Below are 24483 nucleotides of genomic sequence, written 5' to 3' on the forward strand. Positions count from 1 at the left end.
CATTCCAACAGAAGAGGGGTGCTAAACTTATCGCAGCCAACATGGCAGAATAAGGTCAACGTCACCCCCCCCCTCCCAGCATAGCCTTACTAAAAATGGGATGTCCCGTAAGTGCTTTTTCAAAAGGCAACTGGACTTCCTTTGTTTTTCCTTCAAGTTGTTTCCCTTATCGTTCAAGGAGCTTTTTCAGTTCTCATTCGGAATGGTCAGTCACAATTCGGTCAGAACCGAAGAAGCTCCTTGGATGAGAAGCGAAACGTCTTCAAGGAGAAACAAAGGAAGTTCGGTGGCCTCTTGAAAAAGCACCGCTGGGACAACCACGATCTGGATGATGGTGAAGCTCCCCCAATGTTTATTGAAACAGGAACAATTTTTCGACAGCAATTGCACAAGATTTATATATACCGCTCTACGGCCCTCTCTAAGCGGTTTACAGAGTCAGCACCTTGCCCCCAACAATCGATCTTGGATGGATGGAAGTCTGACTGTGGTTTGGATGAAGGAGATCGATTGGTTTTAGATGCTGGGCTTTTAGAATTAGTTTTATGGTTGGGTTTTCCAATGTTATATTGTATTTTTATATGTTGTAAGCTGCCCTGAGTCCGCTTGGAGAAGGGCGGCCTAGAAATCCAATAAATTAATCAATTAATTAAATAAAATAAGTCTGAATCAACTTTGTGCCTGTGAGAATCAAACTGACAAACTGCTGGCAGTCAGCAGAAGTAACCTGCAATACTACATTCTAACCACTGCACCACCACAGCTCTTAATGGGATACCTTTCCCATTATCCATGGGCAAAGAATGGGGAAAATACCCCAGGCCCACACCCACATAAAGCAGAAAGGTCATTTTAACACACATTTTAACACATTCTTTTGCTTTCTCTCTCTCTCTCTCTCTCTCTCTCTCTCTCTCTCTCTCTCTCTCTCACGCACACACACACAGTGGAAGTGATGTGCCGGTGCCTGGAGGCTGTTGGGGTCTGGATGGGTGTCAACAGACTCAAACTCAACCCGGATAAGACGGAGTGGCTGTGGGTTCTGCCTCCCAAGGACAATCCCATCTGTCCGTCCATAACCCTGGGGGGGGGGAATTATTGACCCCCTCAGAGAGGGTACGCAACTTGGGCGTCCTCCTCGATCCACAGCTCACATTAGAGAAACATCTTTCAGCTGTGGCGACGGGGGGGTTTGCCCAGGTTCGCCTGGTGCACCAGTTGCGGCCCTATCTGGACCGGGACTCACTGCTCACAGTCACTCATGCCCTCATCACCTCGAGGCTCGACTACTGTAACGCTCTCTACATGGGGCTACCTTTGAAAAGTGTTCGGAAACTTCAGATCATGCAGAATGCAGCTGCGAGAGCAATCATGGGCTTCCCAAGGTATGCCCATGTTACACCAACACTCCGCAGTCTGCATTGGTTGCCGATCAATTTCCGGTCACAATTCAAAGTGTTGGTTATGACTTATAAAGCCCTTCATGGCACCGGACCAGAATATCTCCGGGACTGCCTTCTGCCGCACGAATCCCAGCGACCGATTAGGTCCCACAGAGTGGGCCTTTTCCGCGTCCCGTCGACTAAACAATGTCATCTGGCGGGTCCCAGGGGAAGAGCCTTCTCTGTGGCGGCCCCGACTCTCTGGAACCAGCTCTCCCCGGAGATTAGAACTGCCCCCACCCTCCTTGCCTTCTGTAAACTCCTTAAAACTCACCTCTGCCGTCAGGCATGGGGGAATTGAGGCATTCTCCCCCCCACTCTCCCCTGTGCCTATACAATTTATGTATGGTATGTCTGTGTGTATGTCTGGTTTAATAATGGGTTTTTAAAATGTTTTTTAAATCTATTAGATTTGTCATGAATTGTTTTATTGTATGCTGTGAGCCGCCACGAATCTACGGAGAGAGGTGGCATACAAATCTAATAGATAGATAGACAGATAGATAGACAGACAGACAGACAGACAGACAGACAGACAGACAGACAAACAGAGTCTATTCTAAAGGAAGGATGAAGTTGGCAATTCTGCACTGAACTTTATTAATCATTAAGTGTCGTACCACATGTCTTCGGAGAGGGGCGGCATGCAAATCCAAATAATAAATAAATAAATGATTCTTGACAAATGTATCTTTTTCTTTTACGTACACTGAGAGCATATTCACCAAAGACAAATTCCTTGTGTGTCCAATCACACTTGGCCAATAAAGAATTCTATCCTATTCTATTCTATTAGATCTGCATTGCCTTTATTATTTATAATTTAGATTTCAAAGGTCGCCCAAGTCACGGCGACTGTCTGCTGCCCCCCCCCTCCCCTTGCAAAATATGCCGCAGCTTTTAATAGATTTGAATGCCCGCAGATTAGTCCTGAGTTTCAGAAAGGAAGGCTGCAGGTGCTAAGCATTGAGAAACAATCCTGAGCCTCAACAGCAAAGAGGGGGGAAAAAATAATTCCACAAAGAGACCGAAAGCTCTTTATTCTTTTCTCTTTTTTTGGACAGGTGATCCATGATAAATTGCTAGATTATCAGACCCAACTGTTTAAGGCAGTGTTTTTCAACCAGTGTGCCGGGAGACATGGTCAGGTGTGCCGCGAAGCTCAGAGAGAGAAAGAAAGGAAGAGAGAGAGAAAGAAAGCAAGAGAGAGAGAAAGAGAACAAGAAAAAGAAAGCAAGAGAGAGAGAAAGAGAACAAGAAAAAGAAAGCAAGAGAGAGAGCAAGAGAGAGAGAAAGCAATAGAGAGAGAGAAACAGAGGGAGGGAAGGAGAGAGAGAGAAAGACATAGAGGGAGGTAGGGAGGGAGAGAGAGAGCAAAAAAGAGAGGAAGGAAGGAAGAGAAAGAAAGAGGGATGGAGAGAGAGAGAAAGAAAGAGGGAGAGAAAGAGGGAGGGAGAGAGAAATAATGCAAAAGGGAGGAAGAGAGAGAGAATTTTTTTGTCCACACTTTTTTTAGCGCCCCCCACCCCACCCCGCTCAATGTGCCCCAGGGTTTCGTAAATGTAAAAAATGTGCCGCGGCTCAAAAAAGGTTGAAAGTCACTGGTTTAAGGCGTAGTCAAGGTATCAGCACCTGGGAAACAGATGGCAAAAAAATAATAATAATAAAAAATAAAAGTATGCTGAGATCAGGTACAGATTCAGCGAAAGCTGGCAGGGCTTCTGCAGAAAATCAAGTGAGCAGCTTCACCCTCCCCCTGTTTTGAGGCCATATTCTTTCAAGATTAAGGATCACATGGCAAAGCAGTCAAAGGCAGCTGTTTGCAGGGTCGTCTCCTCCCAGCCTTTCTCATCAGCCAAGGAAAATTCTTAACAGAAATCCAATGGCAGGACTTTTTTTTTTTTTCAAAATAAAAGCTGAGCGCTCACACTTTGCCCCTTCGCTCTTTCCTCCCCTGTGTGTGCTCTTTGTGGGTTGTTGCATCTTTTACATTCACAGGCAGCTGTAATTTATTTATTTATTTTATGCATTTATTAGTTGGACCTATATGCTGCCCCTATTTATTTATTTATTTTATGTATTTATTAGTTGGACTTATATGCTGCCCCTCTCCGTGTACTCGGGGCGGTTCACAACCTTTTGATAAAAAGATACAATATACAACATTTCTAAGTCAATTAATAGAAGAATTAGTTTTAAAATTATCTAATTGTGGGGTTACCCAGGTTCACCCATGTTTCTTCAACACTCCGTGGCTTGCATTGGCTGCCGGTCAGTTTCCGGTCACAATTCAAAGTGTTGGTAATGACCTATAAAGCCCTTCATGGCATCGGACCAGATTATCTCCAGGATCGTCTTCTGCCGCACAAATCCCAATGACCGATTAGGTCCCACGGAGTTGGCCTTCTCTGGGTCCCATTGACTAAACAATGTCATCTGGCGGGACCCAGGGGAAGAGCCTTCTCTGTGGTGGCCCCGGCCCTCTGAAATCAACTGCCCCCACCTTCCTTTTCTTTCGTAAATTGCTTAAGACCCACATGTATTGCCAGGCATGGGGGAATTGAAACACCTCCCCCAGGTTTATATAGTTTATGTATGGTACGCTTGTGTTGTATGGGGTTTTTTAAAGATGGGTTTTTTAGATGCTTTTTAAATATTAGATTTGTTACATTGTTATGTTGTTACTATTCTTGTTGTAAGCTGCTCCAAGTCTGCGGAGAGGGGCGGCATACAAATCTAATAAATTATTATTATTATTATTATTATTATTATTATTATTATTATTATTATTATTAAAACTAGTCACTTAAAAGCAAACAATCACATACATACTGTCACATCCAAAACATTTACTGGGCAGAGGCTTGGGGTCTAGTGACCCCAAGCCTGCCGACATAGGTGCGTTTTCAGGTTCTTACGAAAGGCAAGGAGGGTGGGGGCAGTGCGAATCTCTGGGGGGAGTTGATTCCAGAGGGCAGGGCCCCCCACAGAGAAGGCTCTTCCCCTAGGACCCGCCAAACGACATTGTTTAGTTGATGAGACCTGGAGAAGGCCAACTCTATACATGGTGGATCATATTCAATTTGAGATTATGGACAAAAGGATGAATTCGGTTAATGAAACTGATTTGCGACAACTGAAGGGATGATGGGACATGGTAAGATGATATATGGTTAGCAGAATCCGAGACCAAGCTACAAGGAATAAATTGGATTCACTTTATAATATGTAAATAGATATTTGGCTCTTGGGTTAAAATGGTTTGTTTGTTTGTTTGTTTGTTTGTTTGTTTGTTTGTTTGTTTATTAGATTTGTATGCCGCCCCTTTCCGTAGACTCGGGGCCGCTCACAACACAATAAAAACAGTTTATAACAAATCTAATAATTTACAATATAAAATATTTTAAAAACCCATTATTAAACAGACATACACACAAGCATGCCATACATAAATTGTATAGGCCCGGGGGAGATATCTCAGTTCCTGACGACAAAGGTGGGTTTTAAGGAGTTTGCAAAAGGCAAGGAGGGTAGGGGCAGTTCTAATCTCTGGGGGGAGCTGGTTCCAGAGAGTCGGGGCTGCCACAGAGAAGGCTCTTCCCCTGGGGCCCGCCAACCGACATTGTTTAGTTGACGGGACCCGGAGAAGGCCCACTCTATATAAGAAACACCCCCAATTTGGTGGTGGGGTGTGAATGTTTGTCTGGGGGTGGGCACCAATCACCGAGCACTTGTTGTATGGTGGTGTGTGTGTGTTTTATATTCTATATTTTAAAATTAAAAAAAAAAGAAAAAAAAAAAGAGAAGACCAACTCTGTGGGACCTGACCAGGCGCTGGGATTCGTGCGGCAGAAGGCAGTCCCGCAGGTAATCTGGTCCTATGCCATATAGGGCTTTATAGGTCATAACCAACACTTTGAATTGGGTCCGAAAACCAATTGGCAGCCAATGCAGTCTGCGGAGTGCTGAAGAGACATGGGCATATCTTGGTAGCCCTATGATAGCTCACGCGGCTGCATTTTGCACAATTTGTAGTTTCTGAACACTTTTCAAAGGGAGCTCCACGTAGAGAGCATTGAGAGTAATGTTGAACTGGCTGTCTCAGCTGTTTCCAAATACAGTGATACCTCGTCTTACAAACCCCTTGTCATACAAACTTTTTGAGATACAAACCCGGGGTTTAAAATTTTTTTGCCTCTTCTTCCAAACTATTTTCACCTTACAAACCCAAGCCGCCGCCACTGGGATGCCCCGCCTTCGGATTTCTGTTGCCAGCGAAGCGCCCATTTTTGCACTGCAGGGATTCTCACAAGGCTCCCCTCCATGGGAAACCCCACCTCCGGACTTCCATTTTTTTGCAATGCTGCAGGGGAATTCCAGCAGTGCAAAAACGGGTGCTTCGCTGGCAACGGAAATCCGGAAGTGAGGTTTCCCAGCGAGGGGAGCCTCAGTGAAATCGCAGCATCACAAAAACATAGAAGTCCAGAGGTGTTTTTGCAATGCTGCAATTTCGTTAATGCTCCCCTCGCTGGAAACCCCACCTCCGGACTTCAGTTGCCAGCGAAGCACTCGTTTTTGCACTGCTGGGATTCCCCTGCTGGGATTCTCCTGCAGCCATCACAAAAACACCAGGAGGTGGGGTTTCCCATGGAGGGGAGCCTCAGGGGAATCCCAGCAACGCAAAAACGGGCGCTTCGGCTGGCAAAACGGGTGAGTTTTGGGCTTGCACACATTAATCGCTTTTCCATTGATTCCAGGCATGGGGGAATTGACATGTTCCTTCTCCCTAGGCTTATAAAATTTATGTATGGTACGCTAGTGTGTATGATTGGTTTTAACTTGTGGGGTTTTTTAAATTAATTTAAATATTGGATTTGTTGTACATTGTGTTGCTGTTGCTGTGAGCCGCCCCGAGTCTGCGGAGAGGGGCGGCATACAAATCTGCTTAAACTTAAACTTAAACTATGGGAAAGATTGTTTCGTCTTACAAACTTTTCACCTTACAAACCTCATCCGGGAACCAATTAAGTTTGTAACTCGAGGTATCACTGAACAATCATACCGGCCATCCTTGACTTACAACTGCAACTGAGCCCAAATGTGAAACATCTGTCAAGTGAACATGTGTGTATAGGGATACACACATTTTATGATCTTCCCTGCCACCATCGTTCAGCAAGTCACTGTAGCTGCTAAATAGGTCAAAATTGGCTTGGCTTGTCAGAAGGTCGTCGTCATCATAAATATGACAAGCCTCTGAATTTTTGATCACGTGATCTTAGGGGAAGCTGCAATGGTCATATGGGCGAAAAATGGTCACAAGTCACCTCGTCCCCCTCCCACACTGCTTTTGTGAGTCCAAATGATCACAAAATGAATTGCTGTAAACCAAGGACTAACTGTCGTCTTTCTGCGCTGCCAAGATCCTACCCTTAAAAAATGCACTGCAAATAATATGGCAATTGCTGCCAGCTACACCAGATCAAATCCAAACTTGATTGATTATTTTGATTTTTAGGCCGCCCTTCTCTGGAGACTCAGGGGGCTTACAACATAAAGAATACATAAACATGACACAGTAGAAATCAAAGTAGAAATCTAAGTGGCGCAGCAGGTAGAGTTCTGTACTGCAGGCCACTAACGCTGACTGCTAGATCTGCAGGTCAGTGGTTCAAATCTCACCACCGGCTCAAGGTTGACTCGGCTTTCCATCCTTCCGAGGTGGGTAAAATGAGGATCCAAATTGTGGGGGCAATAGGCTGGCTCTGTTAAAAAAAAGTGCTATTGCACTAATTCTCTGCCTTACAAGGCAAAGGTTGCAGGTTCAAGTCCCAGTGGGTATGGCTAGCTGATGAGGCCAAAATAAGGCCGAAATAGATCTATCCTAGTCTCCCTTAATTTTCAAATTCAGCAAAAAAACCATGTGACACATACAGATAGAATTGTCGGCTATCAATAAAATTAACTGCCTTGGAAATGGCCCTGGGTTGGGCCGAGAGGCAAATAAGGAGCTGTGATGTTCCTTCAATACACCAGGGTGATTCGACACAAAAATATGGAACCTTTCCCTGGTGCAGAGCTGAAGGGATTGGATACTGTAGCCTAGAGGATAATTCTCTGCCTTACAAGGCAAAGGTTGCAGGTTCAAGTCCCAGTGGGTATGACTAGCTGATGAGGCCAAAATAAGGCCAAAATAGATCTACCCTAGTCTCCCTTAATTTTCAAATTCAGCAAAAAAACATGTGACATACATACATACAAGCTGTTAAAAAAGTGTTATTGCTAACATGTTGTAAGCTGCCCTGAGTCTAAGGAGAAGGGCAGAATAAAAAAAATCAAACAAACATACATACATACATACATACATACATACATACATACATACATATATGCTGGCTCTGTTAAAGAAGTGTTACTGCTAACATGTTGTAAGCTGCCCTGAGTCTAAGGAGAAGGGCGGCATTAATTAAAAAAAACAAATAAATAAATAACTAAACCAATTTAAAACTAAAATCCATTAAAAATACTAAAATCCAATTAACAAAGCTAAAAACCCATGTCATTAAAACCATTCAGTCACATTCATCCATGTATATCATAACATGGGCTAGAACAGAATGTCTAGGCTCAACAGCTTCAAGCCTGCCAGCAAAGATGCATCTTCAGAATGTTAATAATAATAATAATAATAACAACAACAACAACAACAACAACAACAACAACAAGAGTTGGAAGGGACATTGGAGGTCTTCTAGTCCAACCCCCTGCTTAGGCAGGAAACCCTACACTACTTCAGACAGATGGTTATCCAACATCTGCTTAAAAACTTCCAGTGTTGGGGCATTCTCAACTTCTAGAGGCAAGCTGTTCCACTGATCAACTGTTCTCACCGTCAGGAAATTTCTCCTTAGTTCTAAGTTACTTCTCTCCTTGTTTAGTTTCCGCCCATTGCTTCTTGTTCTACCCTCGGGTTCTTTGGACAATAGGTCCACTCCCTCTCTGCGGCGACCCCTGAGATATTGGAACCCTGCTATCATGTCTCCCCTGGTCCTTCTTTTCATTAAACTAGACATGCCCAGTTCCTGCAACCATTCTTGCTATGTTTTAACCTCCAGTCCCCTAATCATCTTTGTCGCTCTTCCGAAAGGCCAGGAGAGTGGGAGCAGGGTGAATCTCTGGGGGGGAAAGTAAGAGATGGATTAATCAACAGTAGTAGCCCTCTCCAGCTGGTGACCACTGGTGACAGGACCACCATAAGGAAGGTCATTTAGTGATCTGAAAAAACAGGAATACGCATAAGATTGACCCCTGACTGGCTAACAAATGCTTCCAACTTTTCTCTCCCGCTGATCGGAGTGCCGAATGGAGCTTATTATATTCCACACGAAACAGAAAGAGCTGTCAGCATTTTCTCCTGACGAGGGGCAAGCGGATCACTTGAAAAACAAACACAGGAAACGGAGGGAGCTCCTGCCGTTGAAAGCAGCGGTCAAGAAATGAAAGTCTGCAGCCAGACGACCAAGGCGATGCCAGACTTCTCTCTGAAACAATTGGGAAGCACTCAGAACCCCTGAATGGCAGGATTTGGGGAAACACAGAAAGGCAAGTGGGTTTAGACAAGGAGGGTCCAACCTTGGCAACTTTTAAGACTTGTGGACTTCAATTCCCAGAATTCCCCAGACAGCTTTATAATGAACAAAACAGCACAATTGAGAACTGGATACCTCTACTTACAAACTTAATTCGTTCCGTGACCAGGTTCTTAAGTAGAAAAGTTTGTAAGAAGAAGCATTTTTTCCCATAGGAATCAATGTAAAAGCAAATAATGCGTGCGATTGGGGAAACCACAGGGAGGGTAGAGATCCTGTTTCCTCCTAGGAGATTCCTAGAGAGATCCCATGGAGGCTTCTCCCCACCTTTTTGAGTCCTGTTTCCTCCCAGGAGATTCCTAGAGAGGCCCCACGGAGGCTTCTCCCTGCCTTTTCTTGTAAATGGAAAATGGTCCTTGAAAAGAGGCAAAAAAATCTTGAACACCCGGTTCTTATCTAGAAAAGTGCGTAAGTAGAGGCGTTCTTAGGTAGAGGTACCACTGTATTCAAAGTGTTGGTTATGACCTATAAAGCCCTTCATGGCATCGGACCAGAATATCTCCGGGACCGCCTTCTGCCGCATGAATCCCAGCAACCAGTTAGGTCCCACACAGAGTTGGCCTTCTCCGGGTCCCGTCGACTAAGCAATGTCGTTTGGCGGGACCCAGGAAAAGAGCCTTCTCTGTGGCGGCCCCGGCCCTCTGGAACCAGCTCCCTCCAGATATCAGAGTTGCCCCCACCCTCCTTGCCTTTCGCAAGCTCCTTAAAACCCACCTCTGTCGTCAGGCATGGAGGAATTGAAATTTCCCTTCCCCTAGGCTTATAGAATTTATACATGGTATGCTTGTATGTATGAGTGGTTCTTTAAATTGGGGTTTTTTAGATTGTTTTTAATATTAGATTTGTTTACATTATCTTTTTATATTGTTGTTCGCTGCCCCGAGTCTTCGGAGAGGGGCGGCATACAAATCTAATAAATAAATAAATGAATGAATGAATGAATGAATGAATAAAATAAATTTGGATCTACAGAGATGATACAGAAATAGGAACTGTGTTTTCTTTCCTACTTGGTCTCTTATGTTATAGACAGTTTTATTATTGTCTTCTGTATTCTGATCAATCAATCAATACATAATTATATGCCATGCTACAGAACAAAGTTAGGAATTCTGACTTATTAAGCTGCAATCGGTGTATCCTTGGGCAAGCAGTATGGAGAATAAATGGATAAAGTAATCATACACACTTGGCACAATGTCGTCTCTAAACCAGGGATTACAAAGAAGCAGATTTATAATCCAGGGATCTCTGTTATTTTACAAAATCTAGCTTTTTAGGCATATTTAACCATAATCTCAGGTTCTCGTTAACATTCAGCTGTGTAGGATGGTCACCAGCTCATAGAGAGAAAATTAATGAATGGGCTGTGGGGCACAATACCATTTAATAAAGCATATATATATATATATCCCATCTTCCTTCCCTATTGAAATTCAAGGCAAACTACAACTCGTTTGCAGGTATTCTTATTAAATATCAGCAAGATAGGTGGGTTGGCTCCAGGCTGGATTTGATTTATATCAACTCGATTTAAAGCACGATTTAAAGCACCAGTAAAAAGGCTTGATTTAAATCAACTCAAATCATTCTTTTTAAAGAGCAAGTGTCATCTCTAACCCACAGGAGCTCCTCCTCTGACCTGCTGTTGACTCACCGACAGTCCCAATATTGCAGGATATTTATTTATTAATTTATTTACTTATTTATTGGATTTCTATGCTGCCCCTCTCCAAAGAGAGAATCTACACCCTCATCCTACATAACTAAACTCCATTTCATGCTGAATGAACTAAATTATAAATACTGTACATCTTAAATATAAACCTATCTTTGGATAGATATTGACTCCAATTTTTTTTAATTAAAATAAATTTAATCTGATTTAAGTTTTAAAAATCCATTTTATATAAAAAATAAATTTTTATCTACCCTGGATGGCTCAGTTCTTGGGAGCAATTTTAGCTGTCAGAAAGCTCTTTAAGAGGAATCAACTTCTCTATAATCATATTATTATCGATGGGGGGGTGAAAATACAGCTTTATTTTATTTTAATATATTTATATTCATTCTTCTGAGAAGGATTTGCTCTCGAGGCAGTCCCTGGAACAAACTGAAGTCCAATTTTACCAGAATGTTTATAGATGTTACATATTTCAGTGCACCAATTAATTACATAACTGCATGGCTGATACCCCAGCTTCCAACTAATCCATCTTCCTGATAGAGCACAAAGAGGGATATAGTGCAAGAATGTTATTCATCCTCTGTTGCATAGGGGCCTCAGCTGGCAAAGGCTGCTGAATGTCACAACCCATTCATGATTCTGTATTTATATGCACCTTGGAAATGGGGGGAAAAAATAAGCTCCCCAAAATACAAAGGCAAATGGAGTTTATCCATGCTGGCCAGAATTAATTTATTTATTGGATTTGTATGCCGCCCCTCTCCGTAGACTCGGGGTGGCTCACAACAATGATAAAAAACAACATGTAACAATCCAATTAATAAAACAACTAAAAAACCCTTATAATAAAACCAAACATACACACAAACATACCATGCATAACTTGTAATGGCCTGGGGGGAAGGAATATCTTAAATCTCCTATGCCTGGTGGCATAAGTGAGTCTTGAGTAGTTTACGAAAGACAGGGAGGATGGGGGCAATTCTAATCTCCGGGGGGAGTTGGTTTCAGAGGGCCGGGGCCGCCACAGAGAAGGCTCTTCCTCTGGGGCCTGCCAAACGACATTGTTTAGTCGACGGGACCCGGAGAAGGCCAACTACAATGTTACTGTATAGGCCAGTGATAGCGAATCTTTTTTGGTTTGCATGCCGAAAGAGTGTCAACAAGCTCAAACTCAACCCGGACAAGACGGAGTGGCTGTGGGTTATGTCTCCCAAGGACAATTCCATCTGTCCGTCCATTACCCTGGGGGGGGGAGAGAAATTACTGCTCCCCTCGGAGAGGGTCTGCAACTTGGACGTCCTCCTCGATCCACAGCTGACATTGGAACATCATCTTTCGGCTGTGGCGAGGAGGGTGCTTGCACAGGTTCGCCGGGTGCACCAGTTGCAGCCCTATTTGGACAGGGAGTCACTGCTCACAGTCACTCATGTCCTCATCACCTCGAGGTTCGATTACTCTCTACATGGGGCTACCTTTGAAAAGCGTTCGGAAACTTCAGATTGTGCAGAATGCGGCCGCGAGAGCCATTGTGGGGTTACCTAGATTCGCACACGTCTCTCCAACACTCCATGGCTTGCATTGGCTGCCGATCAATTTCCGGTCACAATTCAAAGTGTTGGTAATGACCTATAAAGCGTTACATGGCATCGGACCAGAATATCTCTGGGATCGTCTTCTGCCGCACAAATCCCAGCGGCCCATAAGGTTCCACAGAGTTGGCCTTCTCCGTGTCCCGTCGACTAAACAATGCCGTCTGGCGGGCCCAGGAGGAAGAGCCTTCTCTGTGGCGGCCCCGGCCCTCTGGAACCGACTCCCCCCAGAGATCAGAACTGCCCCCACCCTTCTTGCCTTTTGTAAATTGCTCAAGACCCACCTATATCGCCAGGCATGGGGGAATTGAGACATCTCCCCCGGGCTTATATAGTTTATGTACGGTATGCTTGTATTGTATGATTTTTAAATGATGGGTTTTAGATAATTTTTAAGATTAGATTTGTTACATTGTAGACTGTTATTATTATTGTTGTGAGCCGCCCCGAGTCTTCGGAGAGGGGCGGCATACAAATCTAATAAATTATTACTAATTATTATTATTATGTGCCCATACTCATTCCATCCTCCTAAGCATGCACAACCCCTGCACTGACCCTGCGCATAATCCCATGCACACAATCCTCACTGAAGCCTGGGACAGTGAAAAAAACAGGCAATCCGGAAGTTTGAAAAAGCAGACTTTCAATTGGCCATTGTGTCATTTTTTGCACTCTGGAGGCTTCCCGGAAGCTTCCCGGAAGCTCCAGAGTGCAAAAAAACAGTACAACGGGCAAGCTTCCCTGAAGACTCTGAAGGGTGAAACAGCCTGCCCCAAGGCCGAAAATCAGCTGGCTAGCATACACTTACACACTGGAGCTAACACAGGGCAACGCCTAGCATGCCCGATATAGGTCTGCGTGCCAACTGTGACATGCGTGCCATAGGTTCGCCATGACGGCTAGATCTGCAAGTCAGCGGTTCAAATCTCATCACCGGCTCAAGGTTGACTCAGCCTTCCATCCTTCAGAGGTGAGTAAAATGAAGACCCAGATTGTAGGGGCAATATGGTGGCTTTGTTTTTAAAAAAGGCTATTGCTAACATGTTGTAAGCCGCCCTGAATCTAAGGAGAAGGGCGGCATTAAAAATCGAATAAATAAAATAAATAAAGTAAATAAAATAAATACAATAAATGACTAAATAAACAGGCTAATGAATGGATTACAGACAAGCAGTTCTTTGGCATGAAAAATTAAGAAGGAAAAGTTTTCTTTCTGTTCCTTAACTTCTATCTAGTAATCAAAGCACCTAGCTATAAACCAGGGAGTCTCCAACCTTGGCAATTTTAAGCCTGGAGGACTTCAACTCCCAGAATTCCCCAGCCAGCTTTGCTGGCTAGGGAATTCTGGGAGTTGAAGTCCTCCAAGCTTAAAGCCGCCAAAGTTGGAGATCCCTGCTGTAAATCACAGGACATTCAACACTCAAAGGTAGAATATGACTGAAACAGTCTTCAAACTCACATGCACCAATGTTTCTGAAACCAGTCATAATAAGAACTGATACCAAGCACATTCTCTTCCTGTAGTATTAATACATTACACGCACTGGATAATATCAATTCTGAGAGCTGAAGTCCACCCATTTTAGAGTTGCCGGTTGACTGTACAGGTAGTCTTTGAGTTAACGACAACGGAGCCCAAAATTTCCATTGCTAACCAAGGCAATTGTTTTGTCTCATTTTTACGACATTTCTTGCCACAGTTAAGTGAACTGCTACGAGTGTGTTAAGTTAGCAACATGCTTGTTCAAGTGAATCTGGTTTCTCCATTGACTCTGCTTGTCAGAAAGTCACAAAAGGTGATCATATGGTCCCAGGACAGTGCAACTGGCATAAGTACATGCCAGTTGCCAAGCGCCCGAATTTCGATCATGTGACCATGGCAAGGTTAGGCAGCTCCAGATTCACCTGGGTTCAGGCGATCCTCCAGTGAAAATTCCGTGCAGTACGGCGAATCCCACTCCTGACTGGCCTCGCCCGCCCTGCCGTTCCCCTTCCAGGAGTTTCCATGTGGCTCAGAGAGGGTAAAAAATGGGCCTCCTGGAGGCTCTGGAAGGCCAAAAACGGGCCTATTTCTGGCTTCAAAGTGTTGGTAATGACCTATAAAGCCCTACATGGCATCGGAGAAGAATATCTCCAGGACCGCCTTCTGCCGCACGAATCCCAGTGGCCAATTAGGTCCCACAGAGTTGGCCTTCTCCGGGTCTCGTTGACTAAACAATGTCATCTGGCGAGACCCAGGGGAAGAGCTTTCTCTGTGGTGGCCCCAGCCCTTTGAAATCAACTCCCTCCGGAGATTCGAACTGCCCCCACCCTCCTCGCCTTTCACAAGACTCTGAAGACCTACCTATGTCGCCAGGCATGGGGTAATTGATGTATTCCCTTGTTGACTAGTAAGATTTATGTGTGGTATGACTGGGTAGTATTGACTGTTTTTAAATGATAGTGGGGTTTTAGCTTTCGTTTTTAATTATTGGATTTGTAATACTATATATTGTTTATTGTTGTTGTGAGCTGCCCAAGTGTTCGGAGAGGGGCGACATACAAATCTAATAAATTATTATTATTATTATTATTATTATTATTATTATTAATTGTTATTGTTGTTTTGTTCTTATTATTATTGTTTTGTTATTGTTGTTATTGTTGTTATTATTGTTGTTGTTATTATTATTATTGTTGTTGTTGTTATTATTATTATTGTTATATCATCTTTATAATGATGATGATGATGATGATGATGGAGGTCCTCTGGAGCCCAGGGAAGCTGTTTTTGCCCTCCCAGAGGTTCACGAAAACCCTCTGGAGCCCAGGGAGGGCAAAAATGCCCCCCCCCATGATGCAGGAGGCAGACTAGGCCATGCCCATCACGACCAGACCCACCCAGCAACCGGGCAGAGAACCCCTTTGCTAAAATTTTTGAAGCCCACCCAGGCCATGGGGACGTTGCAATGGTTGTGAGAAAAACTATCATAGGTCACTTTTTTCACTGCCGTTGTAAACCTTGCAGTCACTAAACAATGGTTGAGATTTGAGAATTATAAGCGTGGCTAAAAATGTTAGGCCAATTTTATTTCAAACAAACTTTGCTAGACTGAGATACCATCCGCCTGGCTGAGGACAGTAAATGATTCTCCCCAAGCAACCAATGCATAAAACGCTATGAACTGAAACAAATAGCATGAGGCCAGAATACCTCTAAGACCGCCTCCTGCTGCATGAATCCCAGTGGCCGGTCAGGTCCCACAAAGTCAGCCTTCCCCAGGTCCCGTCAACCAGACACTGTTGTTTGGCTGGACCCTGGGGGAGAGCCTCCTCTGTGGGGGCCCCGGCTCTTTGTAATCAGCTCTCCCCCCCCTTGGAGATTCGTACTGCCCCCACCCTCTTGCCTTCCGTAAGAGTCTGAAGACTCATTTATGCCACCAGGCCTGGGGCCATTAGTTCTTTGCCCAGTGTGCAATGAATGTGTTGAGAGAATGTGGAATGAATGGAATGATTATTTTTTATGGCTTTGGGGGGGTGTTAGATTTTTAATTAGTTAATTGGATTGCATTATGTATTGCATAATTTATATGTTGTGAGCTGTCCCGAGACCTCAGAGAGGGGCGGCATAGAAATCAAATCAATGGATGGATGGATGGATGGATGGACGGACGGACGGACAGAGATAGATAGATAGATAGATAGATAGATAGATAGATAGACAGACAGACAGACAGACAGACAGACAGACAGACAGACAGACAGACAGACAGACAGAGAGAGAGATAAGAGATAGATAGACAGACAGACAGACAGACAGACAGATAGTTAGAGAGAGAGAGAGAGAGAGAGAGTTGGGATACTTTTGCTTGGGGTTTCCTCCTCTGTAAGCATGCACAGATGAGATGTAGCAGTAAGTTGTGTGAGTGTGTGTTTGCACAAAAGCATACACACACACATTTTGCCTTTGCAGTAACTACAGATACATTATTATTATTATTATTATTTATTAGATTTGTATGCCGCCCCTCTCCGCAGACTCGGGGCGGCACATACACACACCAAGCATAATTTATGATGTTTCCAACAATTGAAATATGTGTGTATGTGTGCATTATACATATTTCATCCTGCAAAAATCCTACGGTTACAGCAAAGGTGAAAGTTCTAAGACACACACAAAAAAGCATGGAGTCAGATGTATATAAAAGAGCACAAGTGAGTCCAAGCAATGAGACATGAGAAAGACTCATCTATCCTAACCTCTGGATGAATTAAAATGATTGCCTCAAAGTTCATTTGGTTTGAGGGTTGTTCAGCCGTCACTAGCACATCGAAGAACCGTTCATGTTCTGAGAGCCGCAAAATAAAGAAAGCTTTTTATAAGATCCCTGTTGCCACCCATATACTGTATAACTACCCCGAGGAAATAGAAGATGCGGATGGACTGTCTATGGGTCCTGATCCTAGGACAGATGCTCAAGGATTTCCAGTAGAAGAGGGATAATACAAATAAGTTGCTTGGTGGTTCAGTTGCTGCTACCAGTAGTACTGTATCACCAACAGCATATTTCATGAAGAACTAGGAGGTTACACCTTATTGCAAACTTGTCAACTTTAAGACTTGTGGACTTCAACTTCCAGAATTCTCCAGCCAGCTATGCATTTGTTTGTTTGTTTGTGTTTGTGTGTGTGTGTGTGTATGTATGTGTGTATGTATATTTGAGGGATCATGGGTAGAGAAATAAAGATCTTAATAGTTTTTATTTTAGAGATTATTTATACCTGTAGAAATCAGCAACTTTAGGCCAAACTGGAAATACACTGCTCAAAAAAAATAAAGGGAACACTTAACAACACAATATAACTCCAAGTAAATCAAACTTCTGTGAAATCAAACTGCCCACTTAGGAAGCAACACTGATTGATAACCAATTTCACCTGCTGCTATGCACATTCAACTTTGTACAGAACAAAATATTCAATGAGAATATTTCATTCATTCAGATGTAGGATGTGTTATTTGAGTGTTCCCTTTATTTTTTTGAAAGGTATACATTGAAGAATTCTTCTGTTTTTTTCTGCAATTGATGTCACTTTGATGGTGATGATCATCTGGGAGCTTGTGATCAGAAATCCTACAAGTTCTCCAGAGATGGTCCTCGACTTAACGACCACAGCCAAACCCAAACTTTCTGCTGCTAAGGGAGACAGTTGTTAAGGGAGTTTTACCCCATTTTATGACCTTTCCTGCCAAAGTTGTTAAGGGAGTACTTAAGTTGCTAAATTAATAACAGGGGTAAGCGAATCTGGCTTCCCAATTGACTTTGCTTGTCAGTTCACAAAAGGGGACCATGTAACCCTGGGACATTGCAACCCATCATAAACGTGAGTCAAGTTGCCAAGTGTTTGAATTTTGATGAGGTGACCATGGGGAGGATACAACAATCGTAAGGGTGAAAAAAGGTTGTAACTCGCTGTTTTCAGTGCCGTTGCAACTTCAAACAGTCACTAAATGAACCATTATATATGGAAGGCTACCTGTACTACTGTAGTCCAAATACTATAGCCATTCCTTACTAGTCCCGCAAGCTTTCAAACTTGCTTTCTATTTAATCTGCTCATTGCAATGAATTTTGAGATGTATTCTATGATCCATGTCATTCACACAGGATGCCTTCAAACTACACTGCTCAAAAAAAATAAAATAAAAGGAACACTTAAACAACACAATATAATTCCAAGTAAATCAAACTTCTGTGAAATCCAACTGTCCACTTAGGAAGCAACACTGATTGACAATCAATTTCACGTGCTGTTGTGCACATTCTACTTTGTACAGAAAAAAAGTATTCAATGAGAATATTTCATTCATTCAGATCTAGGATGTGTTATTTGAGTGTTCCCTTTATTTTTTTGAGCAGGATATATTTTGAGAGTTTTACCTCTGGAGGGGGCAACATTTTGATAGCTGGGAATTATAATCATATTTTTTTTAAAAAAAAGATGCAATGAGTGGAGTGACAATGAAGCACAAGGACAGAACTAAGAAGCTTTGGAGATTTCTTTTTTTCAAGTTGATATAGATTTTATTTCCTTTTCCAGGTTTTAAATTGTTAGGCCGACTTAAGGATACGCAGTGTCCATGCAGTTCTTATATCACAAAGCCCATAGGCGGCTCCGGAGCTATGAAAAGGCTATATAGTCTGGGGACATATAGTAAAATATATTTCCCAGGAACTAGAATTTTATCTTAGAATGTACTGAATCAGGTGGCATGAAATGTGTAATTGTCAGGTATTGGTTGTAATGGAAAATCTAACTTGTAAGGAAAATGTATACACCATTATTAATGGAGCTTTAATTGAGGCCTGGCTTGGTCTGGGGCACAAAAAACTGCATAGATGAACAGAGACAAAGAACAATTGAATCTTTCAGTTCCCAAGTTCTACATACAGTACTTGTTTACACTAAGCAAGAATCATGTAAGAGCCATCGGCAAGGAAAGGACAAAGTTTAAAAAAAAAAAGGGGGGGAGAAATTACAGAAAAGGAAAAAGTAGAGAAACACTATCAAAATAGTGAATTTAATGAAGCTACACACAAGATTCGGGACTGCAGAAAAATATACTTGTTTGCACAATTATGGTTATGGGATGTTCTAAACACTAGATGTGGTGAACAGCTATCAAATTAAATTAAGCATAAAGGAGACTATGGCACTAACAGAGGACTGGGCTGCAAATTATCACAAATTCTGATAGGTATATATTAATCTCCAAAATCATGCAATTCTTCAAAAAAAAAAACCCGGGCACCCTTGTATCCTGTTTGCAAGCTTTTCATATCCATTGTGTTGGCTGTAAACCAGATAAATCCTATAGAGACCTCACCTACAAAAAGATATTGACAAAATTGAACGGGTCCAAAGACGGGCTACAAGAATGGTGGAAGGTCTTAAGCATAAAACGTATCAGGAAAGACTTCATGAACTCAATCTGTATAGTCTGGAGGACAGAAGGAAAAGGGGGGACATGATCGAAACATTTAAATATATTAAAGGGTTAAATAAGGTCCAGGAGGGAAGTGTTTTTAATAGGAAAGTGAACACAAGAACAAGGGGACACAATCTGAAGTTAGTTGGGGGAAAGATCAAAAGCAACATGAGAAAATATTATTTTACTGAAAGAGTAGTAGATCCTTGGAACAAACTTCCAGCAGACGTGGTAGATAAATCCACAGTAACTGAATTTTAACATGCCTGGGATAAACACATATCCATCCTAAGATTAAATACAGAAAATAGTATAAGGGCAGACTAGATGGACCAGGAGGTCTTTTTCTGCCGTCAGACTTCTATGTTTCTATAGCCCTTTCTTTTAAGAGGCAGAGGCTTACGCTCAAACTCACCACAACTGAGATTAATTTTCACCAGTTTTGATGGGGAGTACAGAACCTCCTAGAGTCTTCTGCCTACCTAGCATAATCAACGTAAAATGTCACTTCACAAATCCAAAAGCCTTCTGTGCTGTCAACAAGATGTCAAGTGCTAAGGGAGACGGAATAAGAATAGGGTTTAAGGGCCCAACCCTCACAGTCTTTCTCATGCAAGCTAAATGATGTCACTAAGGACCAGTTACACCCAAATGACAAAATCAAAGGAGGAAGAAAAACCTTGATGACAAAATCACCCTCACAAGATCTCTAACTAGGTATCTGCTTTGCTTTGCCATGTTAGGCATATCTACCCTAGGACATAAAGCAGAGGTCTTCAAACTTGGCAACTTTTAAACTGGCTGGAGAATTCTGGGAGTTGAAGTCCACAAGTCTTGAAGTTGTCAAGTTTGGGGACCCCTTGATGTAAAGCCTTCCACCTTAGGAAGCAATCGCCCATGCCAAACAAACCTTTTACTCGTGGCCTCATTGCAAAAGTCACATAGACTTTCTGTTAGGATTGATTCGCTTAGTTTCTTCTAGAAGACTAGATGCTTGATGTCACCCAGCTTCTGAAACTTGTCAAGAAGCCAGAATCCATCATTTTGCAATCAGCAACAGCAAACTGCTCAAAATACAGAAACAGCTGGTAAAGGCCTATTTGATGTGCTGCTTTCAAGTGGGGTGGGGAGAGTTGCAAATATTCAGGGCTGAGGCCAATCAAACCGAAGTAGGGGAAACTTATACTGTATATTGACTGGATGACTGCAGTCTGTAAGTGGGACTCATGACAGAAGCTCTTCTATATTAATAACAGAGTGGGCCTTCTCCAGGTCCCGTCAACTAAACAATGTCGCTTGGCGGGGCCCAGGGGAAGAGCCTTCTCTGTGGCAGCCCCGGCCCTCTGGAACCAACTCCCCTCAGAGATTAGAATTGCCCCCACCCTCCTTGCCTTTCGTAAGCTGCTTAAAACCCACCTCTGCCGCCAGGCATGGGGGAATTGAGATACTCTTTCCTCCTAGGCCTCTACAATTTTATGCATGGTATGTCTGTCTGTATGATTGGTTTTTATAATATGGGTTTTTAACTGTTTTTAGTATTGGATTATTGTTATGTGCTATTTTATTACTGTTGTTAGCCGCCCCGAGTCTGCGGAGAGGGGCGGCATACAAATCCAATAAATAAATAAATAAATAAATAATAAACAAACCTCTGCCAAGATAGGGGAGATCCCTTCACCTAGTGCTAACCTCAGGTTTGGCTAAATATTTTCTTCTCCTTATCGTTCAGGATTAAGATTATGGAAATGCAATTCATACCCAAGGATCTGGAGCAAATATATGAAAGTCAAGCTGCCATCCAGCCTGTTTCTGGCATTTCCTAGACATTTCCAGTTCCCTGGATGTTCCCAAGTAACTTTTTGAAGTTCTTGGAAGCAAGCACCGCCACCTTTCTTCAGAGGGACCACCAGCCTTGTGGCGCAGTAGTTAAGAGGGCAGCAGTGCAGGCTACTTCAGCTAACTGCTAGCTGTAGTTCAGCAGTTCAAATCTCACCACCGGCTCAAGGTTGACTCAGCCTTCCATCCTTCCGAGGTGGGTAAAAGGAGGGCCCAGGTTGTTGGGGGCAATAGGCTGATTCTATAAACTGCTTAGAGAGAGCTGTAAAAGCACTAGGAAGCGGTATGTAAGTCTAAATGCTATTGCTATTTCCTTAGAATCCTGCAAGGATCTTGCCAAGCTGCTTTGTAAGAAGCGGTATGAAAGGACCTCTCCGGTTAAGCTGGTTCTTCCAAGGATCAGGATACGTATAGAAGGATGGAGGAGGAGAAAGCCTGTGCAGCAGGTGGACTGTTCAAAGAGTGAACTCTGGAGGATCCGGGAAGAAACAAAGGCCAGCATATGTCTGAACACACCAGACAGACACACACACACACACACACACCAACTAATCAGGAACAGGCCCTCCTCCCTTTCTCCCAAAGAGCCACCTTCATATTAAAGAGCACCTAGGAGCAAAAAAAAAGGGAGAACAGCTGCCTCTGCAAACAACAAGGGCTGTGGAAGCAAACCCCTCCTCCTCCACGGTCCCCCCCCCCAATGAGGACAGCATCTGTTCACCATGGCTACCCCATCACACCTGAACTAGTTGCACACCACCATGCCAAAGCGGCACAAAGGGAGGAGCCAGCGGGGAGAGCAACCAGGCCCACCAGTTCCAGGCTCGCTTAGCTGCAAATCCCCAGCAGGGATTTCCTTGGGAAGTGACCTATGGGAGGAGGAGGGAGGGGGTCTGTGAAACCCCATGAGGACCCCCCTGGAAAGCATTTCAAGCAAGCCAGCAGAAGTCACTTCTGGGAGGGGGGAGAGCAGCGTCAGCCAGCTGGAAAACGGCCCTCCCTCCTCTTCTTCCTCCTCCATCTCTCCTCCTCTTCCCCCTCCTTCTCTCCCCCTCTCCTCCTCATCCTCTTCTTCCATCCTACGTCTAAGGAGTCTACTGAGAGGGGCGGTGTACAAATCTAATAAATAAATAAATAAAGCCCTCTTCCCCACTCCACTCCTCTCCTCTATCTCTCCTCTGCCTCCCCCTCCTCCTCTTCTTCTATCTCTCTTCCTCCCCCCCTCCTCCTCCCCTCCTTCTCCCCCTCCTCCTCTTCTATCTCTCCTTCTCCTCCCCCTCCTCTCCTCTATCTCTCCTCCTCTCCTTCTCCTCCTCTTCTTCGATCTCTCCTCCTCCTCCTCTTCCTCAAGGCCACCACCCCTGAGCGAAAAGCCTCCCTGATCCACGTGCAGGAGACGCGGGCCCGGCTCAGAACCGCCCCTCCCTCCCCGAGATCCAGGATGGGAAAGGCTGCCACGACACTCCCTGCCGGGATGCCCAGCAGCCGCCGGCCCCGCGGGAACCTCCCCCGCCCGTCCGAGCACCGCAGCAGCCCAGTGGCTGCGAAACTCCCAGGGGGAGACGCCCGATTTAGAGGGGAGGGGGGGAGACTGAGGAAGGGTTAAGAGAGAGAGAGAGACAGCAAGGTCAACCCGCCGCCGCCGCCGCCCCGCCCGCCGCGTGCACGGGCCGCTCCGCCCGGCCGGGAAAGGAAGCGGGCTCGGTGGCGCCAAAGGGCCGCCCTCCCTCCTTGTCAAAAGGGCCGCCGCCGCCGCGGGAACCTCACCGGTTCTTCCTCGCTGCTGCCGCTGTCCCCCAGCAGGCTCTGCAGGCGGCGCCAGCTCCGGCTGAGGCCCAGCAGGCTCCCCAAGGAGGTGTCTCCCGCCGTCGCCGCCGCGGCCCGCTCGCCCTCTCCGTTGGCGGCCCAGAGCAGCAGCTGCGGCGCCAGCAGCGAGATCCGCGCGCGGCTGCCGGCCCCGGCCCCCCGCGCGCGGCACCCGCCGGGCCGTCCCGGAAAGCGGCCCCGCGGCACCGAGGCCCAGGACGTGGAGGAGGAGCCGCCGCCTCCTCCCGCCGCAGCCGCCGCCGCAGCCGCCATCTTTAAGCGCTGAGAGGAGTCTAAAGGGGGCCGGGCCACCACAATAACAATCCTCCACCAAAGCGCCTCCAAGCTCGCGGCGCGAGGCAGCCTGGGAGTCCGAGTCCCGCGTCGGGCGTCTGTGCCCTGAGAGAAAGAGGAGGGGGCCGGAGTCCGGAACCGCCGTTCCCGTCGGGCGCCGCGGCCCGGAAACGCCCTTCTGACGTTGGGTGCGAATTGTGGGAGAAAGAGTCCTGGCTTTGGCTTGGCCCTCTGCAGTCCGGGTCGGGGCGGTGAAAGAGGGAAACTCAGTTTCCCGTCGGGCACCGCGGCCGCATTCGAGCCCGAACGGCCCTTAAGACATGGAGAATGATTGAGACGGGCGTAATGGTCGCTCGCCTAAGCCAGAGAGACAGAGAGGGAGGGAGGGGGAGCCCGGGGGTCGGGGGATCTGCTTGAATGTCTGTACAAAGAATAAAATTCGGGTTTCGCCTGTGCTTTACCACACGGAGTCCTATTGAAAATGTGGCGAGAGAAGTCTTTTAAAATAGCTTAATAGGAAGTGAATCTCTTTTGCGCTCGGCCTGAGATGCAGTTGCAAAACTACAGGTCCCAGAATGCAGTGCGAGGCCGGATTCCCGCTTCCGTTGAATGCTGGGAATTGCAGTCTGTGACGCATCTCTCTGCTTGGCCCGTGAGGTCTATATATGCGGTCCCGGAAGAAGCTATAAAAGGGGGTTTTCCCTTGACAAGCTGCGTCCAGGGATGAAACTCCTTTGCAAGTTAATCGTGCAAAGGGTCCCACGTCTGTAGTGACGGGTGGTGAAGTCTCGACCCTCCACTCCTCTGCTTGACAGGATTACAGTTTGTGGCAGAGCGTGCCTACAAGTCCCAGCCAGTTAATCGCTTCCAACCTGTTAGAGTTGAAGAATGAATGAAGACCACGCGTCCATCTAATATAAAATACACTGCTCAAAAAAAATAAAGGGAACACTTAAACAACACAATATAACTCCAAGTAAATCAAACTTCTGTGAAATCAAACTGTCCACTTAAGAAGCAACACTGACTGACAATTTCATATGCTGTCGTTGCCCATTCAACTTTGTACAGAACAAAGTACTGTATTCAATAGAATAGAATAGAATTTTATTGGCCACGTGTGATTGGACACACAAGGAAGTTGGGTGCAGATGCTCTCAGCGTACATAAAAGAAAAAGATACATTTGTCAAGAATCATGT

At 44.8% G+C, this 24483-nt stretch overlaps 1 protein-coding gene across 1 annotated transcript in view; it reads right to left on the minus strand.

The window, feature by feature from the left end:
• The window catches only part of KMT2B (lysine methyltransferase 2B), a 126951-nt gene extending 103831 nt beyond the window's left edge, over positions 1 to 23120 (minus strand). The window contains exon 1 of the mRNA XM_070764656.1: positions 22950 to 23120. The gene's annotated coding sequence lies outside the window, so the exon portion shown is untranslated. The remainder of the gene's footprint in view (positions 1 to 22949) is intronic.
• Between the last annotated feature and the right edge of the window lie 1363 nt (positions 23121 to 24483).

Source organism: Erythrolamprus reginae, chromosome 11 (assembly GCF_031021105.1).
Source record: "Erythrolamprus reginae isolate rEryReg1 chromosome 11, rEryReg1.hap1, whole genome shotgun sequence".
Classification (NCBI taxonomy): Eukaryota; Metazoa; Chordata; class Lepidosauria; order Squamata; family Dipsadidae; genus Erythrolamprus; species Erythrolamprus reginae.